The sequence below is a fragment of the Girardinichthys multiradiatus genome, chromosome 19, assembly GCF_021462225.1.
Source record: "Girardinichthys multiradiatus isolate DD_20200921_A chromosome 19, DD_fGirMul_XY1, whole genome shotgun sequence".
Lineage (NCBI taxonomy): Eukaryota > Metazoa > Chordata > Actinopteri > Cyprinodontiformes > Goodeidae > Girardinichthys > Girardinichthys multiradiatus.
In genome coordinates, this window is record NC_061811.1 from 23,878,658 (window position 1) to 23,893,514 (window position 14,857).

Sequence of the window (14,857 nt, forward strand, 5' to 3'; positions counted from 1 at the left end):
CAGTGATTTTCTACCGCTTATTCCATAGTGGGTCACGGGGGAGCTGGTGCCTATCTCCAGCAGTCTATGGGCGAAAGGCAGGGTACACCCTGGACAGGTCGCCAGTCCATCGCAGGGCAACCTTCCAAAGTGTTTTTTTTAAATTGAGACAAGAATTAAATAGAAATATCCTTTATTCTCTCACAGTAGGGAAATTCAGGTGTATCAGCAGCAAAGTGAAAGGCAAATGCAAGTTCACAGATACACACAAAAGTTAAAAAAATATGAAAAAAAGAATAAAATACTGTAAAAGAATAAAGTACTGTACAGTTACAGCATATTGAGATTAAATAAAATGTGCAACTGAGTACAGTGATTTTGAAAATCTACAAAATGTACATGTATAATTGTGTCTGAAAAATTCAATTCAGTTTTATTTATATAGCGCCAATTCACAACACATGTTGTCTCAAGGGACTTCACAACAGTCAGATACATACATTCCAATTAATCCTAACCATTGAACAGTGCAGTCAAAGTTAGTTGTTTATTCAAATTGGATAAAAAGTTTTTCTGTCTAAGGAAACCCAGCAGATTGCATCCAGTCAGTGACTTGCAGCATTCACTCCTCCCGGATGAGCATGTAGAGACAGAGGACAGTCACTGGCGTTGACTTTGCTGCAATCCCTCATACTGAGCATGCATGTAGCAACAGTGGAGAGGAAAAACTCCCTTTTAACAGGAAGAAACCTCCAGCAGGACCAGGCTCAGTGTGAGCGGCCATCTGCCACGACCGACTGGGGGTTTGAGAGAACAGAGCAGAGACACAAAAAGAACACAGAAGCACTGATCCAGGAGTACTTTTTATGGGAAGGAAAAGTAAATGTTAATGGATGTAGCTCCTTTAGTCGTTTCATCTAGAAAGAAAGAACAGATAAACTCTGAGCCAGTTTTCAAGGTTAGAGTCTGAAAGAGAGCACATAGAGTTAGTCACAGTAAAAGCTCAGTCAATTTCCATGTCTAGGAGAGAGAAAGGGTTAAACACTAAAAGACAGGGCTATGTGGACTCCAGGGTTAGGAAGAGAATAGAGAGAACAAAGTTAAAAGCTGAAATAACAACAAATAATGCAAAATTGGAGAGTAGTGTGAGAATGTAGCGAAGAGGGTGAAAGTGGTCGTTAAGTCCTCCAGCAGCCTAAACCTATAGCAGCATAACTACACAGATAGTTTCAGTTCAGATTATTTAGTTAAACGGCGTTTATTTACAACAATGTCGTCTCAAGGAACCTCACAAAGGGTCCCACTGATGGTCATTGTTATACTAAAAACTACAAGGATTGGGATACCTCTCTCTGTCAGACTGATTATAACCATTGGAAAAGAGAGGGGGTCACACAGGTAGCAGAAATGGAGGGTGTGTTTGCACCTCAACCATAACTGAGCCGGTTTAGGCTAAACCTGACTCCCCCTTACTCCAACCAACAGGGAGGGAGGAAGGCTCCCTCCCTGATAAACTAAGCCACTCTAACTATAAGCTTTATCAAAAAGGAAAGTTTTAAACCTAGCCTTAAAAGTAGACCGGGTGTCTGCCTCACGGACTAAAACTGGGAGCTGGTTCCACAGGAGAGGACCCTGATAACTAAAGGATCTGCCTCCCATTCTACTTCTAGAGACTCTAGGAACCACCAGTAAACCTGCAGTCTGAGAACGAAGTGCTCTGTTAGGAACATATGGAACAATCAGATCTCTGATGTATGATGGAACTAGATCATTAAGGGCTTTATATGTGAGAAGGAGAATTTTAAATTCTATTCTGGATTTAACAGGGAGCCAATGAAGGGAAGCTAAAATAGGAGAAATATGATCTCTCTTTTTAATTTTCATCAGAACTCTTGCTGCAGCATTTTGAATCAGCTGAAGGCTTTTAACTGCAAGGTTTTTTACTTTATTACCGGAGGTCAATTTAATGCCATCCAGGTTAAGTGATTGACTAAGCAGTTTCTTTTTTAAAGACCGGTCCAAAGACGACAACTTCTGTCTTGTCTGAATTTAGAAGCAAAAAACTTAAAGTCATCCAAGTTTTTATATCTTCAAGACATGCTTGTAGTCTGTCTAACTGGTTGGGCTCATCAGGATTTATGGATAAGTAAAGCTGAGTATCATCAGCATAACAGTGAAAATTTATCCTATGCTGCCTGATAATTTGACCTATTGGAAGCATATATATAGTAAAGAGAATTGGCCCAAGTACTGAACCCTGTGGTACTCCACAATTAACCCTGGAGTTAAAAAATGATTTGTGATTTACATGAACAAACTGGAATCTGTCAGACAGATAAGATTTAAACCAGCCTAGCGCTGTTCCCCTGATCCCTACAGCATATTCCAGCCTTTTTAAAAGAATATTGTGGTCGACTGGATCAAATGCAGCACTGAGATCTAACAGAACCACTACAGACACAAGTCCATTATCTGAGGCCATAAGAATATCATTAGTGACTTTCAGCAGAGCTGTTTCAGTGCTATGATGAGCTCTGAAGCCTGACTGAAACTCTTCAAACAGGTCATTGCTGTTTAAATGCTCACACATTTGATTAGCAACTATTTTCTCAAGAATTTTAGATAAGAATGGAAGATTGGATATAGGTCTGTAATTTTTCAAGTCATCTCGATCAAGCGAAGGTTTCTTAAGTAAAGGTTTAATTACAGCTAACTTAAAAGCCTGTGGTACATATCCATTTACTAAAGACAGATTAATCATATCTAAAATGGGGCTGGTAATCAGAGGGAACACTTCCTTAAATAATTTGGTTGGGATAGGGTCTAACATACAAGTTGAAGGTTTAGATGAAGCCAATATTTCTGATAACTCAGGAAGCTTCACAGTCCAAACACAAATCAGGTTCTGCAGTTATTTCCAATGTTGTCTCACTTGCTGAGGATGAAGTAATCATCTTTGGGAGTATGTCAAAGATTTTCTTTTTAATAGAATCAATTTTATTTAAGAAGAATCCCATAAAGTCATGACTGCTAAGAGCTAAGGTAATGGATGGCTCAACAGAGCTATGACTCTGTGTAAGTTTAGCAACTGTACTAAAGAGAAACCTAGGATTATTCTTGTTCTCTTCTATTAATGATGAGAAATAAGCTGTTCTAGCTTGGCGAAGTGTCTTTTTATACAACAGTAGGCTATTTTTCCAGATTAAGTAGAAATCCTCTAGGTGTGTAGAGCGCCATTTTCTCTCCAATTTTCTAACATTGTGCTTTAAAGTATGCAGCTCTGAATTAAACCAAGGAGCTAGCCTCCTATGAATGTTTACCTTCTTTTTCAAGGGGGCTATATTGTCTAATGCATCACGCAATGATGAAGAAACACTATGAACAAAAGAATCAATTTGTGAAGGGGCAGAAACAAAATTATTGCCCTCCACTGTGCTTTTCAGGGATAATGAGGAAATTAAAACTGGAACAGATTCTTTAAAGGTTGTTACAACATCGCCTGATAATGATCTACTATAATGAAATTGTCTTTCAGGTGTGGAGTACTCGGTTAAATTAAACTCAAAGGTTATTAAGAAATGGTCAAACAGGACAGGGTTATGAGAGAATATTGTTATGTCTTTACACTCAATGCCATATGTCAGCACAAGGTCCAGAGAATGAAGACAAAGGTGGGTAGGTTTGTTAATGTTTTAAGCAAACCCAATTGAGTCTAAGATAGCATTAAACGCTATATTTAAGCTATCACTTTCAGCGTCAACATGAATGTTAAAATCCCCCACTATAATAACTTTATCTGTATTTAACACTAAATCAGATAAAAAGTCTGAAAACTGATCTAAAAATTGAGAGTAAGAGCCTGGGGGACAATACAAAACAACAAACAGAAGTGGTTTTAGTGCTTTAGAATTTGGATGAGGAAAACTAAGGATTAAATATTCAAGAGTTGTAGCTATTGATTGGTCTGGGACTAATCAATGAATCGGACTGAAAGATGGTTGCTACTCCTCCTCCTTGCCCAGTATTTCGAGAAATGTGAAAATTTAAATAATTAGTAGGAGTTGACTCATTTATAGTAACATAATCCTCTTGCTGCAGCCAGGTTTCTGTGAGGCAAAATAAATCAATCTGATTGTCACAAATCAGGTCACTAACTAGCAAAGTCTTTGAAGAGAGAGATCTTATGTTCAGTAAGCCACATTTAATTGTTTTATTTTTCTTTTTAGTCTGAGTTGTGTTTATTTTTATTAGATTTTCCTGATTTCCTCCTTTTAGATTATTTTTTAATCTATTGAATTTTGGCCGTAGGCGAGACACTGTCTTAATAGTGTAATGGGTGGGTAGCAGTACAGAAGCTGCAGAGAGGAGTGTTAAACTACGACCCTGCTTCCTGGTCTGAACCCTTGGTTGTCAGAGTTTTGGAGAACTAATAAATTCGGCCAGATTCCTAGAAAGAAGAGCTGCTCCATCCAAAGTGGGATGGATGCCGTCTCTCCGGATCAGACCAGGTTTTCCCCAAACTGTTCGCCAGTTATCAATGTAACCCACATTGTTTTCTGGACACCACCTAGACAGCCAGCGGTTGAATGACAGCATGCGGCTAAATATGTCGTCACTGGTCAGATCAGGGAGGGGACCAGAGAAAATGACGGAGTCCGACATTGTTTTGGCAAACTTACACACCGAAGCAACACTAACTTTGGTGACCTCCGATTGACGTAACCGGGTGTCATTACCGCCAGCGTGAATAACAGTCTTACTGTATTTACGCTTATCCTTAGCCAGCAGTTTCAGGTAGGATTTGATGTCGCCCGTTTTGGCCCCTGGCAGACATTTGACTATGGTCGCTGGTGTCTCTAGTGCCACGTTTCTGACTATGGATCTGCCAATTACCAGAGTTGGTTTCTCAGTGGATGTGTCGCTGAGCGGGGAAAATCTGTTAGAAACGCAGACTGGTTGGTCGTGACCTGTGGGCTGGGATCTAGGACTATGCTTTCTACGTACCGTCACCCAGCCGCCCTGAGGCCCCGGCTGCGTGGGCTCTGCTGGAGGACTGCTACGGGGAGCAGTCCGCGGTGGCTCCGCGCTGGCTAAGGGGCCTCGGCTATCTGCTGGTTTTCCAACAGTGCGGAGCCAGGCCTCCAATTCCGACACCCTTGCCTCCAAAGCTACAAAACTGCTACATTTATTACACGTCCCATTATCACTAAAGGAGGCAGAGGAGTAACTGAACATCTGACACAGAGAGCAGGATAGAGGAGGAGAGAGGAGGAGACTCAGAGAGAGAAACAGCAGAGCGGGTAGCCATGGTGGAGCTAAAGCTAAGCTAGCGACCCCTTACCACTACTAGAAAAACCGTGTAAAACACGGAGAGTCCCCAAACGTTAAAAGTAGCAACAGAAAGTAAGTGTTTTAACATGCTTATGTATTAGAACAAATAAGAGACATCACAGTAGAGAGAAATCAGATCAAACGAGAGATCTTAGATAATGCTCCTTTGTGCACCTTGGATGCAGCAGTCTTTCACTTTATGCATGGGGTGGTAGGGATTGTCCAAAAGTGATATTATTTTAGCTAGAGTCCTTCTGTCTCCTGCCATCTACACTGGGTGTAAGAGGCACCCTTGGACAGAACTGACCTTCTAATGAGCTTATCTAACTACCTTATCTCAGCTGTAAATAAACTGCTGCTCCAACAAACTACACCCTAGAAGATGGCTAATGCCATCGCAGAGTCAAAACAGGTCTCCACGAGCCCCCTCTGTACTCCAAAATATCTCAGTTCCCTTTAGCATTTAGAATCTGCTCTGACCCTTCTTGTAATGACCATCAGTGTTGTGGCTCCAGTCCAGTTTATTGTTCAGGTGAACATCCAGGTACTTATAAGAGTCCACTATCTTAGCGTCAGTTTCCTGTATGCTCACCAGCGTTGGTGTGGTGGGTCTGCGCCTGCTGAAATCCAAATCACCATTTGGTTTTCCCCACGTTATCAGGAGGTTTTTCTGCTGGCACCTGTCCACAAAGTCCTGTGTCCACTGTTTGTACTTTGAGTTGTCCTCACCTGTGATGAGGCAGACTATGGCAGAGTCATCTGAGAACCTCTGAAGATGGCAGCCAGGGGAGTTGATGGAGAAGTCTGCAGTGTAGAGGGTCAACAGGAATGATGCCAGATGATGCCAGCACAGTTCCCTGCAGCCTTGTGTCCTCACATACTGTGTGGCCTTTGTGGTATTCCAGTATCCACTGGGACGAGATGCTCAACTCTTGACAGCTCCCGCTTGTCTCTCAGAAATCCTGGCTGGATGGTATTAATAGAGGAGAAATCAAAGAACATCATCCTCACAGTGCTTCCAGGCTTCTTTGGATGGGTTACCAGAGGACAAAGATGGCTAAGGGCTAACCTCTTGAGGGTCTTCATCAGATTAGAGGTCAGTGCTACCGGCCTGTAGGCTGGATAATGTATGCTAAATTCTACTGTGATAAAATCTTTTCTCTCCTTTAAATAATACAGAAAATGTTTTGTCTAATTTTATTTAATAGTTTTAGCAGTTTTCCTTCCAGCCTTGAATTGCTTAGAATTTCCTCATCAAGATGAAACTGCACATTTACTTGTCAATCATTTTAAGTTATTCGTCTTTAGCTATGAGATATGTTTATTTCTTATGGACTTCTTACTTCATTTTTAACAAATATTGGTGGGACTCAATATTTGAATCTATATCTTTTGTTTCGATATCTTAAACCTAAACGATATTTGTAATGAATATTTCTTTTCTTTTGCAGTGCATTATATACAATTTCTTTATGTATTAACCATGACCCATTTGTTGGCACCCCTGTTAAAGCTGTAAAAAAAGCTTTAGAATAAATCCATCTTTTATTTCAGTAGCATAATTTCAAATTGACAACTATAGAAATGTTTAATCTTTTATTTGAGTGCATTTGTTCAGTTGGTAAAAAACAAAATTCTCTATTTTTTAACAAAACTACCCTTGGCATAAAAAAGCTGCCTCAACAGTCTATTTTAAAACTTTATCCTTTGCCTTTTTATTTGAATCGAAGTTTCTAGAAATCTCTACAACTACTTTTTTTTTTTAATCATTGGAATAGTTATGACATCACACATTTTGTTTAGGCAGTGATCACTAGGCTGGATGAAGATCTAGTTTTATCCTGTAACTTCACACAGTAAACAGGATGCTAAGGGTGGTAAAAAAAACAAAACACAAAAAAACACATCTCTGGGTCACCAAGTCTCCATAACAACCATTAGACTCTATTTACATGTCAACTAATTGCTTGGGAGGGATTCCAGAAAAAAGATGTCTTTGCTGTTCTAGCATTACAACTGCAAATATGTGGAGTTTTCTAAACTCTACTGGGACTTTAACTGGACACAGAAATCTATCTTATTGTATGCTTGTTTCCAGCCTCAGACCTACATCCTATATATCCTGTGTGGTTAGCTGAAGAGAAGAGAACATAAGAGATGACGCCGAACTCTGGATGATCTACAGAGACTGCACAAAGAGCAAAGCCCCTCCTCTCTCCGTTGGTTTTAACCATGGGAAACATTACAGGGGAAGACTCAGTGTGGCCAAAATTAGCTGTACCAAGTAGTCACAGCAAGGGAGACAACAGTTATTGCATTTGGAATTTTGTTAAGGTAGTTCTTAATGTGGGATATTCCTCCCCACTTAATAAATGTATTTAAATTGAAGGGTGGATATTTTCAATATACTTAAGGGTGAGATTACATTGTTGTAACAAAAGATGCATTTTATTAAAACATCATTAGCAGGTGTGCAGGAGCATTCAGGGGCTAAGGGTCTTGCTCAGGATCCCAGAGTGGCAGGCTGTGGAATTCAAACCGAGGAACTTGTGGCCTTTCCAGGATGCAAATACCCTGCTCTCTAACCACTAGGCCACCACTCCCCTTTATTCTACATGTATTATTATATGTGTCAGTTTTTCCACCATATGGATTTCTTCAACAATTCCAGTCCATTGGTTAAGAGTTGGTGGTTCTATTTCCTTGTTATTGCCTTCTTGCAAGCCAGCTTATTAATCTGTTTAAAAACATACCCATGTATATAACAGATACATTCAAAACTGAATGATTTCCAAATACTTTTCACAATTCATTATTTATGTCTTGCCAAAAAGGTTTTATCTTTAGGCATGACCAGAGTATTGAGCATTTATGTCCATCTACTGTACAGTGGAGACGAGGCTCCTTTTGCATGAATGGGCTTTGATTTGCATTCGCCTCAAGACTTTAGTTATCCATTACGCTGGACAACTGTCAGTTCATATATTTTTTAAAGTAATCTCTTGTAATATATTACCCTTTGCACAATGAATTTATAGAACAAAGAAGCTTCCCTTTGTGAATACTGAAAAAAAATAATTGCTCATCTTAATTTGTTTGGACATAATTGGTACGGTCTGTTGAGATGTGACTCACCTTAGAAAGTGCAGGGACTTGGTTTACCACTAGAGGTCAGCAAATGTCTATTATAAACTGAACACCAAAGTTTCTAGCTCAAATGATTTATCAAAATAAGTTTACTTTCCAAAGTAATTTTAGTCACTCGCACTAACAAAAATAAATGAAGATGTCCAACTGCATTCCAGCAAGGATTTTTCAACGGTCACAACAAATTTGTTCTACAATAAATAAATAAGAATAACAAAAAACCTCTGAAAAGAAGAAGCTTTACTTGACATGTAACTAAAGTCTGTTTTGAGGACCAATCTCTTGTTAAATACTTTTTCCCATGCCAAAGGATATAATAAAGTAAGTGAGGACAGAGTATTTACTTTTCTTTCCTTCTTTAAGCTTCTGTCAACAAGACATTAGTGTCCATGAGCTAAAAAATGTGTATATGTCTTTGTAAATAAGCATGCGTTGGTGTATGTGTCTCGTAGCATGTGCATTTGTCCCTTGTTGTTTATTTATGCACAGGGCTCATATTTACACAATATGCATTTCGTGTATGCTGGTCCAGGTGATTCTGGGGCCATGGTGTGACCTGTGGGGAGAGACAGAGAGGGATAGGAGGAGGGAGAGAGAGAGAGGCCCAGGCAGCTGTATTTGGAATAAACAGACATTACCCTGCTGTGCTCTAATTTACTGCAGAGTGGGAATTAAACTTTAAGCTTGTCCCACCCCTCCGCGGGCCAGTGCTCTGCGCTTCTGGCCATCAACAACTACTTGCACAATGTGCGTTATTAAAGTGCTACTCCACCCAAACTCTGTCTTTTTAGTGTCAAATTCGCACCCCACCCCCACAACCCCCACCCCACCCGTGGCTGTGAAAAAAAAAGGATGGCTTCTGGAGGAGTTTAAGTTTTTCAAAAGACACCACGAGGAAGCGGCACTCATAGCTGCATCCTGATGAGATTATGACTGTTGCAATGTTTCACAAGGAATTTTTCCAGACAGTCAACATACTAAACTCAACAACCAACTCAACATACTCTTGAATGTATTTTGCACATAAAAGTCATGATGACAGCTATTTATGTCTACTTTAGATTGCTGTGGTATATGCTGTAAAATAACCAAAATCATCACCAGGTTAAATATGGATCTGACTGTGCCAAGAATTTTCTTCCACTCCCCTTAAACGCTAAAGGATGACATGTGGCTTTTGAATATGAACTTCTCTCTCGCAGTGGACTCAGACAGGTTGGCCTCGTTGCACTCTTGTGCTCTGTGATGTTTTGCAACCACCAGGCCCACCACCTGGATGAGTGGATGACAAACAAACTGCAAATTGTCCTTCCAGTAACTGACCAAATAGATATTTATAACCACCTGGCCTCCTCCCTCATGCCCACCGGGCCCCCCTCTCCCTTTTTCTGTTTAACCACGGCTGGTAGAGCTTCCTTTAAAGACCAGTTGTGTCACTTCTGGCTTTGTTCTTCAACAAAGAGAACTGCCCCTCATCTGCCCGTAATTGGGTTGGCTTTTGGAATGTGCTTAATGTCTCCATGCAGTGAGACAAGATTTGCTGGAAAAGGAGTATAAGTTCATACAGCCTTACTAGAAAAAGCACATTTGTTTATTAAAATGAACTACATTTAAATTAAGCACATTAGTTAGTAAATGAGATGCTCAGTAAAATATGAATTCCAGGATTAACTACTTTTTGTAACAAGTCCTACCTTAAGATTTTGGTTGGAAGTTTAGTTAGCTTTGGCTCTCATGGTAAAAGGCAACACACACCTGCAGCATTAGACGTGTTTCCAAACCTGTGCTCCTATTTTTGTCTGTTAAACAACAACACAACCATTTCTGGTTATTCCAAGGCTCTCGGCCCATCCTGAACCATTGACTCTGTGCAGTTTGCATCCATGCTTCAAGACAAATTCTAACCGTACTTCCTAAATGTCACAACTGAAAAGCCATATTTTCTAATTTGGTGTTTTGCAAAATTTGGTCAGCCTTCTCTTAGCTATTTCTGATCTCAGCTGACAGGACACAGTGTGATCTTTTGCTGTTGTAGTACGTCTGCTTCAAGGTTCGATGTGTTGTCCACTGTATTTGACGGTATTCTGCCTTGGTTGTAACATTTGCCTGTTAGATTAATTCAAATCCAACTCAGTTCAAAAATACTTTATTAATCCCGAAGGGAACTGAAATAAAATTTCATTTTATTTACCTTTCTATCATTTTCAACCATTTTACCCATTCTTCTCTGACCTCAGACATCAACAAGGCCTGTTGGTTTGTAAATTTGTCATTCATTGGATGTCTTCTCTTTCTCTGACCAGTGTCTGTAAATCTGAGTGATGGTTGTACATGAAAATCCCAGTGGATCATCAGTTTCCAAAGTAATTAGACCAACTTGTCTGGCACCAAGACCCATGCCACATTCTGAAGCCCCTTGCTTACCCTGTCTGATGCTTGGTTTGAATGTCATCATGTTACCTACACTACGTTTAGATGCCAAGATGCATGGTGATGCCATGTGATTAGCTGATTCACTGTTTGTGTTAACAACCAATTGAAAAGGTGTACATAATAAATAGGACGGTGATCATCTATCAGGTTGGTAAAAGTTAAGAACTGTTAAATGAGCTGTGACTGGGAACATCTTGTGCTAGAACAAGATTTTTCTAGATTTGTTTCCAGCTTTAGCTAGTTTACTGACAGTGCTAATGTTAATGTCAAACATGCTTACTAGCTGAGCTTTTAAACCCTGTGGTCGCCATTGCCAATGAAAAACACATCTTAGTGTTATTTTTTATTTTTTAGGAAAAATGTTTACATGCCACTTTGTTAAAACGGATTGACCTTCTTAGTAACATTTTTACAAGAGCATCTCGGGCATCCATCAAGCTTGTTTGCTAGTTCCATTGACAGCAGCTTTAAAAATAGCTATCTAAACTAAGCTTGGAGGATTAAAGTTCATAAGGAAGACAATTCTACATAAAAAAATGAAAGACATACTGTTGTCCTGGTGCTTAAGCTCTGTATTCAGCAGACATTTAGCTAAAGCTAATAGTCAAATGTTATTGGCTACAATTTTTGTTATGAGTGCCCCTACTTTATACATTTGCTGTTCCTCTCCTGTCTTCTTACCTCTATTTCACCATTTCTCAACCACCGTTTTTGCGAAAACAAAAAAACCAACCCCCCACACAAACGAAACAAAATACAGAAATCCCACACTCACCATAAATGGAACAATCTGCAGATTTCCCTGTCAGGGTCTGTTTGGTCTCTGTGACTTACACTGCCTCACTAAGGTGGGGTAGTTGGACACACAACAAGGCCAATCAGCGGCACATGTCACCAGTAGTTACTGGGGTGATGTTGACCATGCACAGATAGTTGAGAGAGGATTGGAGGGTGTTTATGGCATTGTTACTAAAAGGAAGCAATTCACAGAGCTCATATTCCACTTCCATGAAGGGAAAATGTTGAAACAGTAGTTGGCAGGCTACCAAAAGCCTGATCCCCTAATTGTCGTCATTAATAGCAAATAATCTCAAAGTACTTACTCTGTATACTGGGTAACATTATGGTGCTCTGTTTAAAACATCTGGCAAGGCTTTTTGGATTAGTTGAGAAATTTGTCTGCAGCAATCAAAAATAGTTTTAAGATTTCTTTGGTCCAAGCAAAAATGTTTAGTTTCTTCCATGAGGAGCTGTGTAGCTTTTGGTCTTTAGGCAACCTTGTCACCAGATTCCAAATCTTTTGGTTTTGGTCATGACTCATTTACTCCTGAATCCTTCACCTTTCACCCCCAGCCTCACTCTCCATGTCACTCTCCAGCTATCCCGGATAAGTAAATACATGATGTAATGTGTGGTTTTCGGCTTCACCTCCCACCCTTCTCCATTGTACCAAAGTTGATTCAACTGGAGCCCAGCTGAAAGAGACCCTGAAATGATCAACAAGGTCCTGAAAAAGGGAGACTTGATTCTTGAAGAGTTGCACAGGGAATGTTTTTGGGCAGGTAAGACTGACAATGGAGAACACGTCACCTATCCTCACATCTATCTGGTTGACTGTCTGGGCAAGGGAACCTAAATCCCTCCAGCGACTCCCAACCCCTCTGGCTGTCTAGACTCCAGGTTTGAGGTGGGAGATTGGGGCCGTTGACTCCAGCACACGGCAGCCGCTGCCTACCCCTACTGTTCTAATGATCTCCTCCAGGGCTTGCTGACCCATTGTCATACACATCCGCTGCCACAATTCACAAGTCTGTGATCCTTCCACGCTGGTGCCTGGACTCTGAATGACTTACCTAACTACTATGATCAAGTCTGTTTGTGTGAGTGTGTGTAAGCTTTTCAAGAATAAGAAATCTTTATATGTAGTCTTATTTTAATTACATTGGGCTCAAACAGCAGTGAGCTTTTATAAATCAAAGGTTTTGTTGGGTCTTGTGTGTCTTGTATTCTGACTTGTAAAACAAGAAAAAGAGCTAATCTTTGAACACAAACAGGTGAGACTTGAGGAATGGCAGCAGTAAAAAAGATTACAAGCCCTCAGTGGATGTATACATTTTCTTTCACACTTGATTTCCTCATTGAAAGATCATTACAAAAGTATTTAGAACTGGGATCAAGATTCCAGAAAAGAAAACACCCATAACTCAACTTCTCTCATCAAACAGTCAATGCATTTTCTTGCAAGGCTGTGTTTGGATTGTGAGATTTATCAGGAGAAGTTTTGATACCTTTTCATCAGGATGTCATAATAGACCAGCCTGGATGATAAAGAGAGTCTAAACATACTGCAGATTTCTGTTTTAAGAGACAAAAGCCAAGCAGTGAGCATGGAATAATCACAGAAAGCAAACCCAGGTAAAGTACAAAAGTGTGTAAGTTATCACTTGTGAGTAACGATGAACATTGCATTTTAAAGGCATTCATTTGAGCATCTGTCACTTTCACCTCTACATGAAAGTAAATTTGATGGTAAAGCAGACACCCATAGGGAAGATTAATGAGGTGTGCCTTTTCTCTCTCTCGCACTTTATCCCTGAGGTCAGTGTGTGCAGGAATCCATTTAGGTTGGCCGTTCGGGTGAACATACTGAAGTAAACACGAAGAGAGACAGCAGGTTAATGTTCCACTAACTCAGATTAAACAAGGAGCTTTCTTCACCTTATTTAGCTTCTCTTAGGTTGTCTCCTTCTGGTCGTAGAGTATGCTGCACTCCAGGTGTTACGTAGTGGTTTTCTTCTTAAGACTTATATGTATTGTGTATGTGGCAGCCCAAAGTGACATGTCCAGTAGTGGGCTAATTGTTATTTGCAATACAAGATAAAAACAGTGTATTTCTCTTAAGTGCTTGCTCTAGCAACATGTTCACTGAAGGAGACTGCAATGTATTGTGGTTTAGTAATTTCCAACTTCCAGGGACCTTCCTGATCAACTTTTTCTTAAAAACACGCAATTACCACATCCTTTAAACAACCCTGTAGTGTCAATGAATAGAAATGTTTTCTGTGCTCATGACATAACACAACAAATTGAAAAAGTCTAAGTTCTGTTGCTCTAAAGTTTTAAAAGATCTGGTTAGAGGGAAACTGAGTTAGAGGAAATGAAATGCTTGTGTTTTCATCTCATTTGAATATTGAGTATTTAGGATTACAAAACACACAAAAATGCTGGCAAATAGGGTGCACTGTTGAAAGCTAAACACTGTGAAAACAAGTTCAGTGAATAAATTATGGGTTAAAAGAAATGACATGATTTATGCACATTGGATTTTCCTTGTCCCAGAGAATGAATGTTGTAACATAGTTGTTAATCACCAGTGTTTTTGTTTTATTTAATTTTTTCTTTTTATATGTCCTTCTCCTCCCTGTTGTATAACTTTCACACATGACTTATTTTTATGACCCTAAAAATTTCAAATTTTGTTTTCCCAATTTACAAAACATTCTCTTTAAATATTCTATACTTTTGCGTTTGCCAAAATCGTTTGGGGGGGCCACAAAATGTATTCTATAAAGATTTTTGAATTGCAATGGTGAGGTTAAAAGGACATGTGAAAAATTTCTGGGTTTTGCAATTTGTCCAGAATAAATGATTATGTAAAGGGAAGGGGAAGGTTCTGCAATACAAGCAATGTGTCATACTGCTCAACATCAAGGCTCTTGTCTCTCAAGGAGCGGCTATCACCTGCAACGCAAACAGGTTTTTAATTGATAATTGTCATGTCGAGAAACCGGCACTGGAAACGGGAAACATTAAAGTATATTTTATTTTTTTTTACAGATATATAACTCACAAACAGTCAAAAGCTGTTTTAGTCTCGTAGATTACATATGACTAATATGTTGTTAGCAAATTATTACTAACAGAAGACTTCAACTAAGATAAGGTGCTTCATTTGGTTAGTCTTGCT